Genomic DNA, 7,380 nt, shown 5'->3' on the forward strand with positions numbered 1-7,380 from the left:
CAAATCTACATCACCAGCTCCTCCCAATTCAGGACTTTCTTTTCACATCAACAAGCCCATCCCACAGGTGGGATTAACAAACTCTGGGTTTTAACACAATCACTTTGAAAACCAAGCCAATACAGGGGAATCTTTAATTGCCATTACTATCACAGCTAGCAGCCCAGTCCGTAACAATGGAACCCAGTCAAGTGAACTGGCTCACTTGGGGAATCAACTCCTGACCTGTTCCTCGAGAGCACAACACGTTACCTAGGATAGCAGGATCACACATGCAGAGATGGAAGGGACCTTAAAGGCTATTTGGTCCAACCCCTTCATTTTACAGGTGAGGAAACTGAGGCCCCAAAAGGTTAAGTGACTTGTCTGAGGTTTTAATACCTATATATAATATATGACTGAGCATTTGCCAGGCACTGGCCCTTACTAGAAGGGAACTAGCCTTTTTAATCAGCTTGGTTATTAGAAGAGGACACCTTTTTTTTTTTTTTTTGGAGAGACACGACAGAGTCCTTTATTAGAAAATATATAAAAATCCCAGGGTTCCCAGACAGACCTGGTGGGGAGACAGACACCCCAGAAGAGAATCCCAAAGGGGAGGGATCATGCCCCCCCCCAACTGACATATGCCCTCCCCAGGGGCCATAAATAAAATAAATATTCACAGGGGCCCAGGGAGGAGGGTCATACCTGAGCCCTCTTTTGGAGGTGGGGAGTGAGGAGGGAGTAGGAGAGCCCTAGGGCCCAAACCTACTCCTACCCTAGTGGCAGGGTACTCCACAGAGGTGGAGAGTAAGCATTATGTATAACACGTCCGTGAATCACAGTCATGTGCCCTATCTTGGGGTACTCAGAAGTAGGGCTCTCCAGGGCTGCAGGAGCCTAGCTCCAGCACAGCACAGCAGAGGTAACCCTCTTAGGCAGCAGTGAAAGGGGACCAGGAGAGGACACATTCCCTCTAATCTCAAATGAAAAGAGGGGCTGTCAGTGGGAACCAGTGTGGTTGGCAGGAGGCAGAGGACCAGGCTGTGCTGGGAGCCAGCGCTGTAGCATTTCATGACGAAAGGCCTGAGCGGAACCAGGTGGGAATTTGGGACCTGAGGGAGGCTGGGGGCCATGGGGATTAACCCCAATGTCTGCTGTAATATTGGTATAAAGTGGGCCCAATTCTCGAGCCGGCAGTCGGTATGTCAGTGAGTTCATTCTATCCTGTGTCCATGAACATTGTGTCCGGATCAGAAGGTCAAACCTGTGGGGGTTTTCTTCATTTCCCTTGTCTCCTCGGTGTTTCACCATCTTGTAGTGTCCCACAGAAATGGGCAGTCGAGAGATCTTCATCCTGGCTAGACGAACCCTGGTGGCAATATCATCATCTTCTCTGCCCCAACCCCAATACTCATTGGGGAAGCCATTCATCTTCAGGTACTGATCTGGAGTAAGAGCTGAGACCCCCCCCCCCAAAGTACTGGGGTATGGAAGGCTATATCCAAACTTGTTCATGGCAACAGCGACATGCCTGGGACACCCAGTGTCACAGACATAAAGATTGTGATCGTTTTCAGGCAGCAAGTCCACATCATGGAGAAACAGGCAGTCCCACTCTTCATCACAAAGGGCCTCCTAAACCCCCACATTCAGTAGCTCTGCCCTGTTAAACGTTCCGTTTCCAGCCTGGTGGATGACATAGATGCTGTAGGCGAGCTGCTGACATTGCAGAAAAGGATGCAGGTGGTAGTGCAGCAGACGAAGATGGGGCTCCTGAGCCCAATGTGGCACAATGATGGCGGTTCGAGAGCGAGGCTCACAGTCCCCTGGATGGTAGCAGCCCCCCAGCTCCACTAGAGGATTCCTCTCCAAAATCTGTGCCAATGATGGCACAGGGCTAAAGGACACCGACACCGGAACCACTGAACTCAGGCCGTGGCTTGAAGGGAAGTAGGGGGTCCAGGGCGCTCTGGAGGGGTAGGTCTGTGAGGCATCATCTAAAGTTGGGAATGTTGGAAACAGGAGAAAGGGAAGTTCTTTCCATCTGGCCTTCTTTCATATCCCCTTTCACTACCGCCCTACGAGCCAGGAAAGAGCAGCCACCGCCATCTTGGAAAAGGGCTGGGGGAGGGGGTAGAAGAGGGCATCTTAAACGAATTATAGGTTCATCTCATCTTATTATGACTTACAGTACCTTTATGAAAAGCCCATTTAAAGGATTTTATGGTTGGGGGTTCCCTTCCAGCACCAATAAATGTCTATTTGAATTGTTGTCATCTCTAATGAATGACATGGACTTATGAAGGGTACTAGCTACATAAAATGTTCCATTTAGCTCAACAACCATTTATTAAGTGACTGGTACAACATCTTACTCAGAGTTGGCATTTGATAAATTTTTGTTGAGTTGACATGAAAGCATGGTGCTTGATTCAAGGGATGCAAGGATGAGTATTGGCATGGTCCTCTGCTCTTAAGGAGCTTACAAGCTACTAGGGAGGATATAAAATGTTCATAAAGAAGTGCAATCTTAGGCTATTATGGGGGCAGAGGAAAGCTGAAATCCAGACCCAGTGGCCTGTCTGGCAAAAATTTAAGGAGGGAGAGAACACTTTCAACAGAGAGGATCAGGGCAGGCTTCATGAAGAGACAGCCCTTAAAGGATCCTTGAAGGAAGTGAAGCATTTCAACAGTCGGAGATGGGGACAGTTGGGAAAGGGGGAAAAGCTTTACAAATGTTTTCAGGTGAGAGATGATGAGCTAGTCATCCAGGTTGGCTGAAACGCATAGTTTGAGAAGGGAGTAACTGTACGAGTCTGTGATTCGTTGGAGTGACTGAGTCAGCTGGAGATTGTCTAGCAGACAGGGGCATCTATATTAGGGCAGGACATACATGACTTCTGAAAAATTTGTGTCCAGGAAAGCAGATTTAATTCAAAGCGTTCACTTCTTTTATTTCCTACGTTATGATTTCCTGATATTTAGGATATTCCTTAGGATTTGAACTCTGTCTTCCTAGCTGCTTGTTTTGTTTCTTGTAAATTGGTGCCCTATAGGTAATCAAAATGATCTTGTTGGACATTGTGGATAGCTACTATGGACTGATACTCTCAACATAGAATTCACCTGGTTGAAGATAGGGGCATAGCAAATGAAAATGACCATCAGCCATTAAAAAACATCCTCCAGGTCATTAACAATCCAAGACATGCAAATTAAAACAACTCTTGAGATTTCATCTCACACCTATAAAATTGAGAAAGATGCAACAGTATGGAAATAATCTTGCAGGTGTTGTGTGAAGAGAGGAAAGCTAGTAGATTGTTGGTAGAGTGATGAGTTGGTCTAATGTTGTAGAGGAAAAAATTGTAATCATTTTAGAAAAGTGATTAAACTATTCATATCCTTTGACCCAGGAATGTTGGTAGACACATACTAAACATATATCTCAAAGAGGTCAATGACATAAAGATTCCATATAATACCAGGTATTCAAGGTGGCACAATGGTCTGGAGTCAGGAAGACTCATCTTGCTGAATTCAAATCCAGCCTTAGACTTTTTTTTCCCCCATTTTTCAAATGCTTTATTAACTTCTGATTTACATCATTCATTTCCACCAGATTTTGAGTTGCAAATTTTCTCTCTATTTGTCCCCTACCCACCACCCCAAAATAGCAGTCCCACAGGATATCCCCTCCTCCAATCTACTCTCTCCCATATTTTCTCCCATACCCCTTTGGACTTTTCCAGTAGGGCATGGTGGATCTCTATGGCCCAGTGCCTGTATATCTTATTTCCCAATTACATGTAAAACAGTATTAATAATAGTATATATATATATATTTATTTATTTAAACATTTGATTTTAAAACTTTGAATTCCAGATTCATTCCCTTCCTCCCTTGTCACCCACCCTTACTGGGAAGATAAGGAGTTCAGTATAGGTTATACATGTGTAGCTAATGCAAAACATTAACATAGTAGATATATTGTAAAAGACTGACTATATTTCCCTCCCTCCTATCCCACCTCCCACTTGTTCTATTCTCTACTTTGATCCCATACCTTTTCAAAATTGGGTGCTTCCAACTTCCCTCCCCCCCAGCCTGCCCTCCCTTCCATCATCCCCCCTCTCATCCCCTTCCCCCCTATTCTCCTGTAGGGTGAGATACCCTATTTAGTGTGTATGTCATTCCCTCCCCAAGCCAAATTCAATGAGAATAAGGTTGACCCATTCCCTTTTGCCTTCCTATTCTTCCCCTCCATTGTAACCATTTTCCCTTGCCTCTTCTATATGAGATAGTTTACCCCATTCTGTCTCTCCCCATCTCCTCTCATTATATTCTTCTCTCACCTCTTAATTTCACCTTTTAAGTATCATCCCTTCCTATTAAATTGGTCCTGTGCCCTCTATGTATGTATACCTGTAAACATATATACACACATTCACATATGTATTCATATGCCCATATACCCTCCTATATAGACATATATATATTTCTATTCCCTTCAACTATTTTCATACTGAGAAAAATTTCATCAGTTACAATTATTGTTTTCCCATGTAGGAATATTGATAGTTTAATTTTGATAGGTTTCTTATGATTTCTTTTCCCTGTTTACCTTCTCATGCTTCTCTTGCTTCTTGTATCTGAATGTCAAATTTTCTATTCAACTCTGGGTTTTTCATCAAGAATGCTTGAAAGTCCTCTATTCCACTGAATGACCATATTTTCCCCTGAAACATGATACTCAGTTTTTCTGGGTAGGTGATTCTTGGTTTTAATCCCAGCTCCTTTGACCTCCAGAATATTATATTCCAAGCCCTTCAATCCCTCAGTGTAGAAGCTGCCAGATCCTGGGTTATCCTGATTGTGTTTCCACAATATTCAAATTGTTTCTTCCTGACTGCTTGTAATATTCTTTCCTTGATCTGGGAATTTTGGAACCTGGCTATAATATTCCTAGGAGTTTTCTCTTTGGGGTCTTTTTCAGGAGGTGATCGGTGGATTCTTTCAACCTCTATTTTGCCGTCTGGTTCTAAAACATCAGGGCAGTTTTCCTTGAGAACTTCTTGGAGGATGATTTCTAGGTTCTTTCTCTGATCATGGCTTTCAGGCAGTCCAATAATTTTTAAATTATCTATCCTGGATCTATTTTCCAGGTCAATGGTGTTTCCAATGAGATATTTCACATTACCTTCTATTCTTTTATTTGTTTGGATCTGTTTAACCGCATCTTGATTTCTCATAAAGTCATTAGCTTCCATTTGCTCCAATCTAATTCTGAAGGAATGATTCTCCTCAGTTAGCTTTTGAGATTTTTTTTTTCCATCTGGCAAATTTGACTTTTTAAGGCATTCTTCTCCTCATTGCCTTTTAACACCTTTTGCCATTTGAGTTAGTCTATTTTTTAAGGTGTTATTTTCCTCAGTCAGGCTGTTGACTCTCATTTTGTAATTTTCTTGCATCTTTCTCATTTCTCTTCCCAATTTTTCCTCCACTTCTCTTATCTGCTTCTTAAGGTCCTCTATGGCCTGTAACCAGCTTGTATTTTTCTTTGAAGCTTTTGGTGCAGGAGTTCTAACTTCACTTTCTTCCTCCTGTTCCATGCTTTGATCCTTTTTGTCCTCGATATAGGAGTCTAATGTTGGAATCTTCTGTTTGCTTTGTTTCCTTTGCCTGGGCATGTTGCCATTCAATTACTTGACTTTTGTGCTTTTTGCCACAGTAGGACTCTGCTACAAGACAGGGGAGCTTTGTACCAAACGCTGGGGTTTTATCAGCTGCTGGAGGTGTTAGTTGGGTGCCCTCTGGCAAGCTGGACACACACACCAGGACCTCCACCCTAGACCACAATCCAGATCCAAGCAGGTTAAAGCAAGAGTGATTACCCCTCATACTGGTTTCTTGGTACCCCTACACTCTGCAGGCCAGGGGCTGAAGCTGTCACATGGCTGCGGGGCGGCAGCAGCTTCTCTCCCCGGGGACAAAAGCCGACACACTCCCAACTACTGGGTCCCAAAGTCCGCACTGCACTGACCTCACACTTTGTCCTTCGCATCTATGTGTCGATAATTCTGGAGACACATAATGTCTGTGGACACAGCTGCTGGTAATATGGGGTCCCTCCAGCTGGTGGCTGGTCAGGCACGCCCTGGGGCTAAAACCTCGGTGTGGGGCTGGGCTTGGCTCCCAGAGTGTTGCGCTGGCCTATTCCTGCTGGCCTTCCAGGCTGTCCTCAGTGGGAGGTTAGCTTCTCTGTGTCATTTCGTGGGTTCTGCAGCTCCAAAGTTTGTTCAGAGTCCCCTTTTGCATGAATTGGGGAAGGTGGAAGCCAGAGCCACGTGGAGGTCCTGCTTCTACTCTGCTATCTTAACTCCTACCCTTTAGACTCTTACTAACTATGTGAACCTGGACAAGTCATTAAACCCTGTTTGTCTCAGTTTTCTCATCTGTAAAATGATCTGGAGAAGGAAATGGCAAACCCCTTCAGTATCTATGCAAGAAAACCCTAAATAGGGTCACAGAGAGTTGGATATGACTGAAATGTTTGAGCAGCAAATTCTTCATAGCCTAGCATTTATCTAGCATTTCAAGGTTTGCAAAGTGCTTTACATATGACTTTCGTTTGAGCCTCTAACCAAACTGGCCTGTAAGGTAGGTGCTATTATTACACCCATTTTACAGATGAGACTGAGTGACCTGTTCAGGCTACAAGATCAACAAATGTCTGAGGGAGGATTTGAACTCACATCTTCCTGACTTCCAGTCTAGGGCTTTATCCATTTTACCACCTAACTTCCAAATGACATTTAGATAGTGCCCTTACACTTACTGAAAAGGAAAGGCTAGTTTAGTTATTAGAAGAGGATATCTTAAATGACAGCATGGATTATCTCATTTGATCATGCCAACAGCTCTATGAAGTAGGCAGGACAGGCGTTGTCATTTTATGAAAAAGGGAATGGAGGCTCAGAAAGGTTTGTTTAAGCTCATAGAGTTAGTAAGTACTAGAACCCAGGGCTCCCAATTCCTTGTCCTGTGCTCCTTAACAACTGGCCTTCCTGCATAGGATAGCACATGGTCACATTCTTTCTGTGACCAAGGGGAGTAAAGGGAAATTAAGCCCATAGTTAAACACTGAAGTGAACAAAACAAGATTCAAAAAACCACAAGATTCAAAGGATGAGATTATGCTGTGTTGAAATTTCAAAGGGAAATTATTATTCTCATTGGAGACAGCTTCATGATACCTGAAAGGCTGAGGTTGATTCTCTACCATTTCAATCTGAGTTTTTAATTATCCATAATTGTTGGCTAATCCTATTACTATCAAAACATAAACCAACTTGTTAATTGTGTGAGTTCTATTTTTATTTGGAGGATGATGT

The 7,380-nt window shown here is 43.5% G+C and overlaps 1 pseudogene; it reads right to left on the reverse strand.

Annotated features, from left to right (window-relative positions):
• Positions 1-396: 396 nt before the first annotated feature.
• On the reverse strand, positions 397-6,050 carry LOC138168364 (beta-1,4-galactosyltransferase 3 pseudogene; annotated as a pseudogene).
• Between the last annotated feature and the right edge of the window lie 1,330 nt (positions 6,051-7,380).

The sequence above is a fragment of the Petaurus breviceps genome, unplaced genomic scaffold (assembly GCF_028583685.1).
Source record: "Petaurus breviceps papuanus isolate PSGF00001 unplaced genomic scaffold, PetGlider_PUasm1.0 37, whole genome shotgun sequence".
In the NCBI taxonomy this organism is placed as follows: Eukaryota; Metazoa; Chordata; class Mammalia; order Diprotodontia; family Petauridae; genus Petaurus; species Petaurus breviceps.